Here is a 14,564-nt window from a genome sequence, read left to right as displayed (position 1 = left end):
GAGTCGTAGTTCTTACCACAGCTGGAGTGCCGGAGGTTAGCCATCACAGGTATAGGGCAAGTTAGTCTGCATCATGTTGCAAAAACAGACACGTCCGGAGAGGCAAAGGGCACTATGTAACTAGAATTTATGTGCATTAGTCTAATACAGTCTTTGAAATATGAAATAACAAAATAAAACAATGTCAAATTTTTTTTTACGGAGAGATTAAGACCAGGAACTCCATCTGCAACAACATGTCACAAAGTAGGAGCAACGTACAAACATTCCCATGAAAGTCTTTTACTATGCCAGCTTAATTTAGCTTTCTTCTGAAGTACATTCCATATAGCAGAGGCCGCTTTATGGGCAAGGATCAATATTAATGAGAACACAGCCTACACTGGGAACTATTGACATTCAACAATAATGGCAGGAAGCAAAGCGCCCCTGTATGTTTCCTAGGAGGTGGGAGGGCACTATTCAAAGGTACATGGTCAATGTAGAGTACCTCTTGGTTTCCTTTTAGTGCAATGCTAGGTAGATTGATTTTCCAGTGAATACACAAATAATAAACTATTTTTAAAGCTCATATGTTAAAAAAAATAAAAAAATAGAGAAAACAGTAAATTTTAAAGGCTGTCTGTCAGAAGAAACGTGGGCATTAACCTGGCTTAGATTAGCAATGTGCTAATGTCAGCTGAACAGAACTATCTTAGGCTACTGTCACACTTGCGCTTTCCCTTTCGCTATTGAGATCAGTCATAGGATCTCAATAGCGGGGGGGAACTCTTCGATTTTGTCCCCATTCATTGTCATTGGGGGCAAAACTGAACTGAACGAAACGGAATGCACCAGAATGCATTCCGTTCTGTTTGGTTGTGTTCCCATGATGCACACAAAAGCGCTGCAAGCAGCGTTTCTGAGTGCGTCCTGGGATGCGGAGCAAGAAAGATCATGACTGACAATGTAAGTCAATGGGGACGGTTCCTAATTCTTGAACACAATAGAAAATTGATCCGTCCCCCATTGACTTACAATAGTTTTAGAGACGGATCCGTCTTGGCTATGTTAAAGATAACACAACCGGATGTGTTCATAACGGACGCAGACGGTTGTATCATCAGAACGGAAGCGTTTTTGCTGAGCCCTGCCAGATCCAGCAAAAACGCTGGTGTGAAAATAGCCTTAGGCTTATTGCACAAAAAACATGTGCGCCCCGTGGCCGTATTGCAGACCGCATTTCCATGTGCATTCCGCATCACGGATGCGGACCCATTCACTTCAATGGGTCAGCAAATTCGTAGATGAGGAATGGTGCGGAACGGAAGCATAGAATGTAACCCTTACGGAAGCACTACAGAGTGCTCCCGCGGGGTTTCGTCCCGTTTTTCCGTTCAGCAAAAAGATAGAACATGTCCTATCTTTTTGCGGAACGGCCTGATCGCGGACCCATTAAAGTGAATGGGTCCCCAATCCGTTGCGGCTGCCCCACGGTGGGTGTTCGTGCATTGCGGCCCACAATTTGCGGGCAGCAGTACAGCCACGGGGCGCACACGTTCGTGTGCAAGAGGCCTTAGTCCCATCTCACTACTCCTCTTCAGTGATGCCGGCATTGCTCTACTTCAGGGTGTACTATGATGTATGCAGCGCAGGCGCAATAAGGAAGTCTGCAGCTGGCGAGCATCCTTTCTTCACTAAGTCTGCGCTGCATACTAAACGGCTAAAGATTTCACCCAAACTCAGGGCCAGGCAGAATGACGTGAACACTGCCTGGTCTCGGCAATCAAGTCTAGGAGGGAATGGACAGAGGTGGGAGAACGGAGCCTCTAGGAGCAGGCAGGAGCTCCTGCATTAAAACAATGCATTAAAACATTCAAAGTTTAAAACCACCTCCCTTTCCCAATTTTACATATAAAAAAATAAATAAATATATATATATATATATATATATATATATATACCGTATATATATAAAAAATACATCATATCAAGTATCACTGCATCCAAAAATGTTTGAACTATTAAAAATATATATTTTTATTTCCTGTGCGGTAAACACAGTGACAAACTAAATTTGCCCCTTTTTTGTCACCTTTTCCACTACAAAAAATTGAATAACAGTGATCAAAGAGTCGTATGTACCACAAAAATGGTACCAATAAAAACTAATGGTCCCGCAAAAAACAAGTCCTCATACAGCTCTGTGGATGGAAATATAAAAAAGTATAATCAATAACTGTAGGTGTAATATAACTTTTTGAACTATAATGACTTAAAAGAACACCTTTCCCTTCTTTTCACAAAGATGCAAAGGATCGATGTGGGGAATGTTGCAGGCTGCGGATGACCCTGCTTTCTCGTCTTGGAACCCGCTTCGGTCTAAGCCACATTTGATCCACCTTTATGACCTACTTCTGGGAACCAAAATGTGGGCAAGAGCTGCAGTGAAATATCTGCTTCATGTACTCAGATACTAATGGTCTTCCATCAGCCAAGGAATTTGTGGAGAAGAATGGGGTGCCACAATGCGCATGCTTCGACTATGTCCAACTAAGTCATGCCCCAGACTCACAAGAATGGAGGTCTGTGCCCCCTTCTGAATGGAGCAGCAGGTCGCACATGTCAGCTGACACTCAATAAATTCCCTAAGGAACTGCCAGAGATAGGCGAGTACAGCGACATTTCCAGCAGTCCCACATAAAATGAATGGAGTAGCAGAGCACATGCACAACCTGCCGATCCATTCATAGGGGTAAACGGGCCCCCGTCCTCATGAACAGTGGTAGCCCCAGTAGCTGGATCTCCATGGATTAGATGCTACGTTTTTACTATCGATGGTCTATCCTCAGAATAGGCCATCAATATCTGATTTGTGTGGATCCGACAGCCTGCACCCCCTTGATCAGCTTCAGGGTAGCTCTATCAACAGTGCTAGTTCCTGCAGAGCTTCTCCGATGGGAGTAGCGTTGCAATAAACATAGTGGACAGAGATGTGTAGTCCCTGTGCTGATCAGTGGGGGATCCCAATTATAAAATCCTCTGAAGGATTTGATCAGCACCCCGAATCTCTCCAAGTCACTAACTAGAGCTTATGCCCTCCCACAAACCACTGAATATAATTGACAAATAATTAACAAAGTGGGTGATGGATATGCCTGCCTTATCCACAGAGGACTGGAAGGAGGTGGAAGGCTCACCATTTTGCCATATCAGTAAGCATCTGAGTTTTCTTGATTCAAATTAAACTACTAAATAGAGTATTCTCAGCTCCAACAAAACTGATGGAGTCGCTGCTTCAGACACTTGTTTTAGATGTCAAGCAGATTTGGGGACATATTTGCATTCGGTTTGGTTGGTAGATGGTGTAGAAGAGAGGACACCCTGCTGGGAATGGTTGATGGTGTGGAAGAGAGGGCACCCCTTTCCCGGGAATGGTTGATTGTGTGGAAGAGAGGGCACCCCCTTCCCGGGAATGGTTGATGGTGTGGAAGAGAGGTCACCCCCCGGGAATGGTTGATGGTGTGGAAGAGAGGTCACCCCCCGGGAATGGTTGATGGTGTGGAAGAGAGGTCTCCCCGTCGGGAATGGATAATGGTGTGGAAGAGAGGTTACCCCGCCGGGAATGGTTGAAGGTGTGGAAGAGAGGTCAAACCCCCCCGGGGAATGGATGATGGTGTGGCTGTCCTATCTGGGGGGGGGGGGGGTATTTGTCTGTTAGGGCTCAAGCACACGACTGTACTTTTCTTCAGCATGCTATCTGTTTTGTTTTACGGACAGATCACTGACCCATTAATTTCTATGGGGCCATACATACATTTGTATTCTTGGGAAATCTGTGTGCTCTATCCACAAATCTTAGCACGGGTCTTATTCTTGTCCATATTTGTGAATGGGAATAGCACTTTCATTAAACATTTTGTATAGCCACTGAGTTATTCAATAAAATGTATATGTATAGCGCCACCTGCTGTTTGCTGTTTTTTGTTCTTTTTTTTTTGTCTCATCCTTCTCTGCCTACTGAGTTGTGATAGGGAGACCATGGACACGCCCCCTTAGCTGCAGCAGATAAGACACTCCCCTTGAGCCAAGCAATTCATGGGGAGATCTCTGGATCCATGTGAGGTACAGGGCTGGTTTAGTAAGATAGTGTCATGTACTATATGATGTCTGATTTTAATTTTTTTACATTAAAGGGGTTTTCCCATCTCAGACAATGGGGGCATATCGCTAGGATATGCCCCTATTGTTTGATAGGTGCAGGTCCCCCCCCTGGGACCAGCACCTAAAACGAGAACGAACGAGGATTTCCCGGGGTCCGTCCACCTCCAAACGCTGCTCCTATAGAAGTGAATGGGAGCGCACTGCGCTTAATTCTGGAGCATCGATTCTTATGACTATGATGTGCCATTCCAATATTATTCCTGCTAGAAAATATTAATGAATTGCCAGCAGCCTGCAATAAAGGTCTATCTGGGTGTTACTGGTTGGGGGTGTGTCCATGTACAGTCTGACACTGGCAGCACTGATTGCATAGTGTCAGACTGTGCAGGGACACACCCCCAACTAGTAAGACCCAGTTGGACCTTTATTGAAGACTGTTTAGCAATTCATTCCTAAAATAGAGTATGAATAGAGGAATGGTACAGCAGAGAGTCATAATAATAGATGCTCCAGAATATAATATTACATGGGGAATGAAAGTAGTTGCGGAAACAGATGTCAGGAGACAGGACAGGTCCTCTTTCAGTATGAAAAAAACTAAAGTTAAGGATTGATACTCTGCAGAAGATCTGGTAGGATCAGCGACACATCATAAATAAAAAAATGCTGGTTTTATATGCCAGTTGTATAAAAGCATTTCATATGCGTGGTGTTGAAAACAACTAATAAGTATGATGTATGGTAATCATCCGGTAACATTATTCATTTAAAGAAGCACCCCAGCAAATTTTCCATACATACAGCCAGGTCCATAAATATTGGGACATCGACACAATTCTAACATTTTTGGCTCTATACACCACCACAATAGATTTGAAATGAAACAAAGTTCAGAGTTCATTTCAAGTCTGCTATTTGAATTTGGAATCTGTTGCTGTCAACTCCCAAGATGAGATCCAAAGAGCTGTCACTATCGGTGAAGCAAGCCATCATTAGGCTGAAAACCAAAACAAACCCATCAGTGAGATAGCAAAAACATTAGGCGTGGCCAAAACAACTGTTTGGAACATTCTTAAAAAGAAGGAACGCACCGGTGAGCTCAGCAACACCAAAAGACCTGGAAGACCACGGAAAACAACTGTGGTGGATGACCGAAGAATTATTTCCCTGGTGAAGAAAACACCCTTCACAACAGTAGGTCAGATCAAGAACACTCTCCAGGAGGTAGGTGTATGTGTGTCAAAGTCAACAATCAAGAGAAGACTTCACCAGAGTGAATATAGAGGGTTCACCACAAGATGTAAACCATTGGTGAGCCTCAAAAACAGGAAGGCCAGATTAGAGTTTACCAAACTACATCTAAAAAAGCCTTCACAGTTCTGGAACAACATCCTATGGACAGATGAGACCAAGATCAACTTGTACTAGAGTGATGGCAAGAGAAGAGAGTATGGAGAAGGAAAGGAACTGCTCATGATCCTGAGCATACCACCTCATCAGTGAAGAATGGTGGTGGTAGTGTCATGGCGTGGGCATGTATGGCTGCCAATGGAACTGGTTCTCTTGTATTTATTGATGACGTGACTGCTGACAAAAGCAGCAGGATGAATTCTGAAGTGTTTCGGGCAATATTATCTGCTCATATTCAGCCAAATGATTCAGAACTCATTGGACGGCGCTTCACAGTGCAGACGGACAATGACCCAAAGCATACTGCAAAAGCAACCAAAGAGTTTTTTCAAGGGAAAGAGGTGGAATGTTATGCAATGGCCAGGTCAACCACCTGACCTTAATCTGATTAAGCATGCATTTCACTTGCTGAAGACAAAACTGAAGGGAAAATGCCCCAAGAACAAGCAGGAACTGGAGACAGTTGCAGTAGAGGCCTGGCAGAGCATCACGAGGGATGAAACCCAGCATCTGGTGAGGTCTATGCATTCCAGACTTCAGGCTGTAATTGACTGCAAAGGATTTGCAACCAAGTAATCAAAAGTGAAAGTTTGATTTATGATGATTATTCTGACCCATTACTTTTGGTTCCTTAACAAGTGGGAGGCACATATGCAAACTGTTGTAATTCCTGCACCGTCCACCTGATTTGGATGTAAATACCCTCAAATTAAAGCTGACAGTCTGCAGTTAAAGCACCTATTGTTTGTTTCATTTCAAATCCATTGTGGTGGTGTATAGAGCCAAAAAATTTAGAATTGCGTTGATGCCCCAATATTTATGGACCTGACTGTATAATTCTAAATATTCTAACAGTTTAATTTCTTTCATCCCAGCTTAACAGCATCCATACCTTTCCCTGTGCCAGCCATGTCATGTGAGACCAGTGTTGGCCACTAGTCCAGGGCTTGCTCTACTTAGTAGACAGATGTCAGACTCTCCTGTGTGGCTGAGTTCCTGTAAACTACGTGACTGCATCACTATCAATCAAATCCTGTCTGGCAGCTCTCAAAGACCACCTTTCCCAACTCTACCCTCATTGTTTCCTGGTCCTCTGTAAGTCCCTACAGTGCTGCTGAAGGCTTTTCTGGAGTGCAGTAATATAGTAGATGACTCCCTAAAATGACTCACTGCTGTAATCCAGAATATATATATATATATATATATATATGTAAAAAGAAGGACGTATATATATTTGTATATGTTCCGCGATCACTCAAAAACTCGATTTCAATGAAACTTAGTATATACATCCCTTGCTACCTGGAAATAAATCTTGTGGGGGCCACAGCTCTCTAAGACGTACCGTTCCTGAGATATTCCCAAAAATTTACCTGCATTAGCCAATACAAGCCTGCAAGTCTTTCTCTTCATATCCCAACTGCCATACACACAGTCACATGACCCTTATCAGCCAATAGAAGCTCGCAGGGCCTTAGCCTACACATACACACAGTTTTACTCCAGATTTCCATAACAACCAAGCCATTTGTCTTTACTGCTGTAGGTCAGCTTTAGGCTAGGGCTACATGACGACATGTGTCGCACGACACATAGGACACAACTACACTGCTACATGTGTCGCGAGACAATTTTTATAATGATAGTCTATGGTGTTGCACTGCGACATGTGACATGCTGCGACTGAGACGAGACAGTCGCAAAAAAAAAATCTTTCTTGGATGGATTTTTTGCAACTGTCGTGTCTCAGCATGTTACATGTCGCAGTGCAACACCATAGCCTATCATTATAAAAATTGTTGAGACAAAATGTCACGTGACACATGTCGTCATGTAGCCCTAGAAATTAAGGGGCAGGGCAGGCGCTGTGGAGGTCACTGTTAAAAGGATGGGCTGCTGTGAAGGTCCCATTTTAAAGTAGCGGTGCACTGTGGGGGGGGGGGGGGGTCAGTGTTAAGGGGTGGGGACTGTGGAGTTCACTGTTAAAGGGGTGGGGTGCTGTGGAGGTCACTGTTAAAGAGGCAGGCACTGTGGAGGTCACTGTTAAAGGGGTGGGCACTGTGAAGGTTACTGTTAAAGGGGCGGGGGCGCTGTGGAGGACACTGTCAAGAGAGTGGGGTAATGTGAAACTTACTGCTAAAGGGGCAGGCTGCTGTGAAGGTCAAAGTTAAAAGGATGGGCTGCTGTGAAGGTCCCATTTTAAAGTAGCGGTGCACTGTGGGGGGGTCAGTGTTAAGGGGTGGGGACTGTGGAGTTCACTGTTAAAGGGGTGGGGTGCTGTAGAGGTCACTGTTATGGGGGACACTGTCAATATCTTTTAACTAGACTAGAAGTCCTATACTGGGCAGTGTTTATTTTCCATTCATTCTCGTTAGAAATTAGTAAGCGATATACAGTTAGGTCCATGTATATTTGGGCAGAGACATTTTTCCAATTTTTATTCTGTACATTACCACAATGGATTTTGAACAAAACAATTCAGATGCAGTTGAAGTTCAGACTTTCAGCTTTAATGCAGTGGGTTGAACAAAATGATTGCGTAAAAATGTGAGGAACTAAAGCATTGTTAAAACTCAATCCCTTCATTTCCGGGGCTTAAAAGTAATTGGACAAATTAAATAATTGCAAATAATATGTTACATTTCTAATACTTGGTTGAAAACCCTTTGTTGGCAATGACTGCCTGAAGTCTTGAACTCATGGACATCACCTGACGCTGTGTTTCCTCCTTTTTAATGCTCTGCCAGGCCTTTACTGCAGCGGTTTACAGTTGCTGTTTGTGGCCTTTCTGTCCGAAGTTTAGTCTTTAACAAGTGAAAGCTCTGTTGGGTTCAGATCAGGTGACTGACTCGGCCATTCAAGAATATTTCACTTCTTTGCTTTAATAAACTCCTGGGTTGCTTTGGCTTATGTTTTGGGTCATTGTCCCTCTGTATTGTGAAATGCCGACCAATCAGTTTGGTTGGATTTGACTGGATTTGAGCACACAGTATGTCTCTGAAAACCCCAGAATTCATCCAGCTTCTTCTGTCCTGTGTCACATCATCAATACACACCAGGGACCCAGTGCCACTGGCAGCCATGCATGCTGAAGCCATCACACTGCCTCCGCTGTGTTTTACAGATGATGTGGTATGCTTTGGATAGTGAGCTGTACCATGCCTTCGTCATACTTTTTTCTTTCCATCATTCTGGTAGAGGTGATCTTGGTTTCATCTGTCCAAAGAATGTTCTACCAGAAGTGTGGTGGTTTTTTAAGATGTTTTTTTTTTTTTAGCAAAGTCCAACTTAGCCTTTTTTTTCTTGAGGCTTATGAGTGGCTTGCATTGTGCAGTGAAACCTCTGTATTTATTTTCATGCAGTCTTCTCTTTATGGTAGATTTGGATACGGATACGCCTATATCCTGGAGAGCGTTGTTCACTTGGTTGGCTGTTGTGAAGGGGTTTCTCTTCACCATGGTAATTATTCTGCGATCATCCACCACTGTTGTCTTCTGTGGGTGTCCAGGTCTTTTTGCATTGTTGAGGTCACCAGTGCTTTCTTTCTTTGTTAGGATGTACCAAACTGTGGATTTTACCACTCCTAATAGCGTAGCAATTTCTCGGATGGCTTGATTCACCTTAATGGAGAGCTCCTTTGACCGCATGTTTATTTCTAAGTAAAATCTTCAAAATGCAAGCACCACACCTCAAATCAACTCCAGGCCTTTTATGTGATTAATTGAGAATGAAATAGTGAAGGAATTGCCCACACCTGCCCAGGAATCAGCCTTTGAGTCAATTGTTCAATTACTTTTGGTCCCTTTAAAAACAGGCTACCACATGTAAAGGAGCTGAAACTCCTGAACCCTTCATCCAATTTTAATGTGGATACCCTTAAATGAAAGCTAAAAGTCTGGACTTTAAGTCCGTGTCCATTATATAACTATAACAACAGGTAATAAAAACTAAATTTTTATCAGTGTCCAAATATATATGGACCCAATTGTGTGGCAGTCCCATAAGGAATGAATGGAGTGATAGCTCAACCTGCCACTCAATTTAGAGGGGTGAATAGCAACCCCATTCTCGAGATCACTGGGTTTCCCAGTGGTTGGACTCTGATAGACCAAATATTCTGTAGTTAAAGGGGTTGTCTGGGTTCAGAGCTGAACCCGAACATTCCTCCATTTTCACCCCGGCAGCCCCCCTGACTTAGGCATCGGAGCAGTTCATGCTCCGATGCTCTCCTTTGCCCTGCGCTAAATCGTGCAGGGCAAAGGCATTTTTTGGTGATCCGGTGACGTACCGGGCTCTCCATAGGGCTGCCAGGAAGCCCGTTGACGTCACCGGCAGTGATGGGCGGGATTTAGCGCTGCCCTAGCCAGTAAAACGGCTAGGGCAGTGCTAAAGCCCGCCCATCAGAGCCGGTGACGTCACTGAACACACTTTCTTTACAGAGTAGCAGAGAACCCCTTTAAGCAATATCTGAACAGCATGGAGCACAGTTTCCAGAATTCTTAATGAACCATAATTAGTGATTGTCATGTACCGCACCCACAGCCAAGCTAACTCCGGCGCAACCACCTCCAGTTGCTACTGGTAACACAGGCGCCTGCCGGAAAGAGCCTGTCCGCGTAACACGGCCGTGACAATATATGGGTGCTGAAAATCAATCAAAGCATTAACTCCCCACACCCTATATTTGTTGCCACCAGGTTTGTAAAAAGAACCACTCTAAGGGCTCATGCACACGACTATATGCCCTCCGAGACATACGGTCCGTGAGCGGGCCATATGTCCCGAAGCCGCATACATCGAGCGCACAGCATCATAGGTTACTATGATGTTGTGCGCATTGAGCCGCCCCCGGGGCTTATGTCCCGCATGATATTATGAATGCGGGATAATAGGCCCGCCGGCGGCCCGGTGCGCACAGCATCATAGTAACCCATGATGCTGTGCGCTCCCGTGCGCTCGATGTATGCCGCTCCGGGACATATGGCCCGCTCACGGACCGGAGGGCATACGGTCGTGTGCATGAGCACTAAACCTGAGGATCAGGGATTTTGATACTGTATTTGCCAATTTACTGTCAATTAAGCATCAACTTGGTATCTGCCAATTGATATCTTATCGATCGCCTATGACCTATTGCACTGTAACACTTGGGTTCTATGCCAAAGACCTATTTGTCACTTTCCTGGACACAATAATATTTTCTCAGATGACCTACATCTGATTGGACAGTTCCCATTCATATACAATCTTAATACCCTTAACCATAACACTAAAATATACCAATTCTCTCCTGAAGGAAATTGGATTCTCAAGCTGTTAATATTTCAGAGCGAAAGGAAACAGACAATTAAAAAGAAATAGTTCTTTTTAATGGAACAAAGTCAGTTATAACAAGACATAGGGAATAAAATGTAAACAAAAGGGGTTTAACCCTTTCAGGACCAAGCCATTTTTCACCTTTCTGCCCAGGCCATTTTTAGCAAATCTGACATGTGTCACTTTATGTGGTAATACATTTATTTAAAAAATAGCAAATTTAACAAAAATGTGAAAAAAATTAGCAAATTTACACATTTCAATACTTTTATAATAGATAGTAGTAACTCCAAAAATAGTTATTACTTTATATTCCCCATATGTCTACTTCATGTATTGATCATTTTGTGAATGCCATTTTATTTTTTGGGGACGTTAGAAGGCTTTGAAGTTTAGAAGCAAATCTTGACATTTTTTAGAAAATTTCCAAAACCCACTTTTTAAGGACCAGTTCAGGTCTGAAGTCACTTTGTAAGGCTTACATAATAGAAACCACCCCAAAATTACCCCATTTTAGAAACTACACCCCTGAAGGTATTCAAAACTGATTTTACAAACTTTGTTAACCCTTTAGGTGTTCCATAACAATTAATGGAAATGGAGATGAAATTTCAGAATTTCACTTTTTTGGCAGATTTTCCATTTTTATATAAATTTTTTAACAGCAAAACAAAACTCAATATTTATTGTCCTGATTCTGTAGTTTACAGAAACACCCCATATGTGGTTGTAAACTGCTGTACAGGCACAGGGCAGGGCGCAGAAGGAAAGAAACGCCATATGGTTTTTGGAAGGCAGATTTCACTGGGATAATTTTAAGATGCCATGTCACATTTGAAGACCCCCTGATGCACCCCCAGAGTAGAAACTCCCAAAAAATTACCCCATTTTGGAAACTACGGGATAAGGAGGCAGTTTTGTTGGTACTATTATAGGGTAGATATGATTTTTGGTTGCTCTATAATACACTTTTTGTGAGGCAAGGTAACAAAAAATAGCTGTTTTGTCACCGTTTTTAATTTTTTGTTATTTACAATGTTAATCTCACAGATTAGATCATGTGGTATTTTTATAGAGCAGGTTGTTACAGACGCGACAATACCAAATATGTACTTTTTTTGGTTGCTTGTTTCAGTTTTACATAATAAAGCATTTTTTGAAAAAAAAAAATCATGTTTTAGTGTCTGCATATTCTGAGAGCCATAGTTTTTTTTTTTTTTTTTGGGTAGGATCAAATTTTTTGCGGTATAAAATGACAGTTTGTTTGGTACTATTTTAGGGTTTATATAGACTTTTTGTGATGTAAAGTGACCAAAAAATATTTATTTTTGACACACTTTGTATTTATTTTCACGATGTTCACATGAGGGGTTAGGTCATGTGATATTTTTATACAGCAGGTTCTTACGGACGCGGCGATACCTAATATGTGTACTTTTTTTATTTAAGTTTTACACAATAATATCATTTTTGAAACAAAAAAATAATGTTTTAGTGTCTCCATAGTCTGAGAGCCATAGTTTTTTTTATTTTTTTGGACGATTGTCTTAGGTAGGGTATCATTTTTGCGGGATGAGATGATTGTTAGATTGGCACTATTTTGGGGTGCATATGACTTTTTGATCGCTTGCTATTACACTTTTTGTGATGAAGGTGGCTTTTTTTTCACCGTTTTTATTTTCTCTTTTTGACGGTGTTCACCTGAGGGGTTAGGTCATGTGGCATTTTTATAGAGCAGGTTGTTACGGACGTGGCGATACCTAATGTCTACTTTTTTTACATTTAACACAATAAAAGCATTTTTGAAACAAAAAAAATCATGTTTTAGTGGCTCCATAGTCTGAGAGCCATAGTTTTATTTTTTGGGGCGATTGTCTTAGGTAGGGGCTCATTTTTTGCGGGATGAGGTGACGGCTAGATTGGTATGATTTTGGGGGGCATATGCTTTTTTGATCACTTGGTGTAAGGTGACAACATTTTTTTTTTAGCAGTTTTTATTTTATTTTTTTTGACGGTGTTCACCTGAGGGGTTAGGTCATGTGATTTTTTAAAGAGTCGGTCGATACGGACGCTGCGATACCTAATATGTCTTTCTTTTTTTCCCTATTTTTTACAATTTTCTTTTACTTTATTTTGGGAAAAGGGCCCTTTTTTTTACTTGAAACATTTTTTGTAAAACTTTTTTATTTTTTTTGTCCCACTGTGGGACTTCAACTTTTGGGAGTCTGATCCACTTTACAAAGCATCACAATGCTTCTGTAAAAAATGAGACCCTACCTAAGACAATCACCCAAAAAATTACACACTGTAATACACTTCAGCCAGCTTGCCTGTGAGATCCAGGGGGCTAGATCTTACAGGCTGTCACGGAAGGCAGTCAGGGTGCATAAGGAAGGCATCGGGCTGCCTTCCCTGCCATCGGGTCCCCATCACAGCAGCGCGGGGACCCGATGGCTGCTCCGATCCCTGCAAGGTCATTTTTGCACATGACGCTGTCAGCTCTGACCACGGCACATCAAGGGTTAATGCGCTGGCATCTGTTTTTTCACCGGTGCCGGCACATACAGCAGGGGTCCGGCTATCAGTCATTGCCGGACCCCTGCACCTGATCGGGTGGGCGCAGCTCCTGCACCCACCCGATCACCACGCCATACATGTACAGTGTTGGGCGTTAAGTCATGTCTGGTTGTGCCGTACATGTACGGCGCAGGTCGGTAAGGGGTTAACATTGGAATGATACCTTTCCTAAATGAGTAGTATCTAGGCTCTGTATCTTAGGTTCTGTCTAGAGTCCTGCACACATTGGGTATCACTGTCAGTGCCGTGACAACACAGCTCTCTATTCTGCCGCTTTCTTTCTGAACTCACTACCCAAAATGGACTCCTGCATCCGGTTTATATAGACTCTGACAGGTTGCCTAGGAAACCAACAACTCTTACTGAAATGGCTGCCAGTCTGGTGCCCTTTCAGTTATTTCTAACAGAAAATTAGCAGATTAGAAACAGATTAAAACTCCCAAGGGGCAAGTGAATATGTCATGTCCCTGAAATGCAGCTGAATTTAAATGGCTGTGTGTGAGTCAACAAAACCTCACAGCGCTGTGCTATATTGTGTACTATATTAATACACCACTATCATCACAGTGATTATTGGAACAAAGCCCTTGGAGTATCTGACAAACCACTGACATGTGAGACTAGAGCGTGAATTACTGCATTTACATCAAACTTGGAATGAAGTATGTACAAGAAAATACCATCCAGTTTATGCATAGAATATAAATCTCCAATAGCCTAATGAGAACGTTATATAGGTGGGTTAAAGGGGTTTTCCAGGATTTGGTGCCTTTTTATGTAAACCCCCTACAGAAGTGATGGCGAACCTATTAGGAGACCGAGTGCCCAAACTGCAACCCAAAACCCACTTATTCAAAAACAAGAATGAACCTGGATCTCACCTCCTCATGCTGTGCTTTGATCTAATAACTGTTTCTCAGCATAAATAACATTGCTTCTCAGCGCCATAATTAGTGCATGCTTACATGAGGCATTAGTGTACATTTTGAACAAAAAGCATAAGCCCACCCACCACGACAAGGTTGCTTCCTCGAGTGGAAATTGCCAAACAGCAGAGGTGCTGTTTGGCTGCTGAGTCTCGCCGTCTGCTGGTGCGGTGCTGTGGTAATGGTGGTCGC

General features: G+C 42.7%; 1 protein-coding gene across 1 annotated transcript in view; it reads right to left on the bottom strand.

Annotated features, from left to right (window-relative positions):
• Positions 1-14,564, bottom strand: part of GPAT2 (glycerol-3-phosphate acyltransferase 2, mitochondrial) — a 189,234-nt gene that overhangs the window by 69,424 nt on the left and 105,246 nt on the right. The gene's annotated exons all lie outside the window — the stretch shown is intronic.

This window comes from Bufo gargarizans, chromosome 2 (genome assembly GCF_014858855.1).
Source record: "Bufo gargarizans isolate SCDJY-AF-19 chromosome 2, ASM1485885v1, whole genome shotgun sequence".
Taxonomy (NCBI): domain Eukaryota; kingdom Metazoa; phylum Chordata; class Amphibia; order Anura; family Bufonidae; genus Bufo; species Bufo gargarizans.
This window is presented reverse-complemented; position numbering and strand designations above follow the sequence as displayed.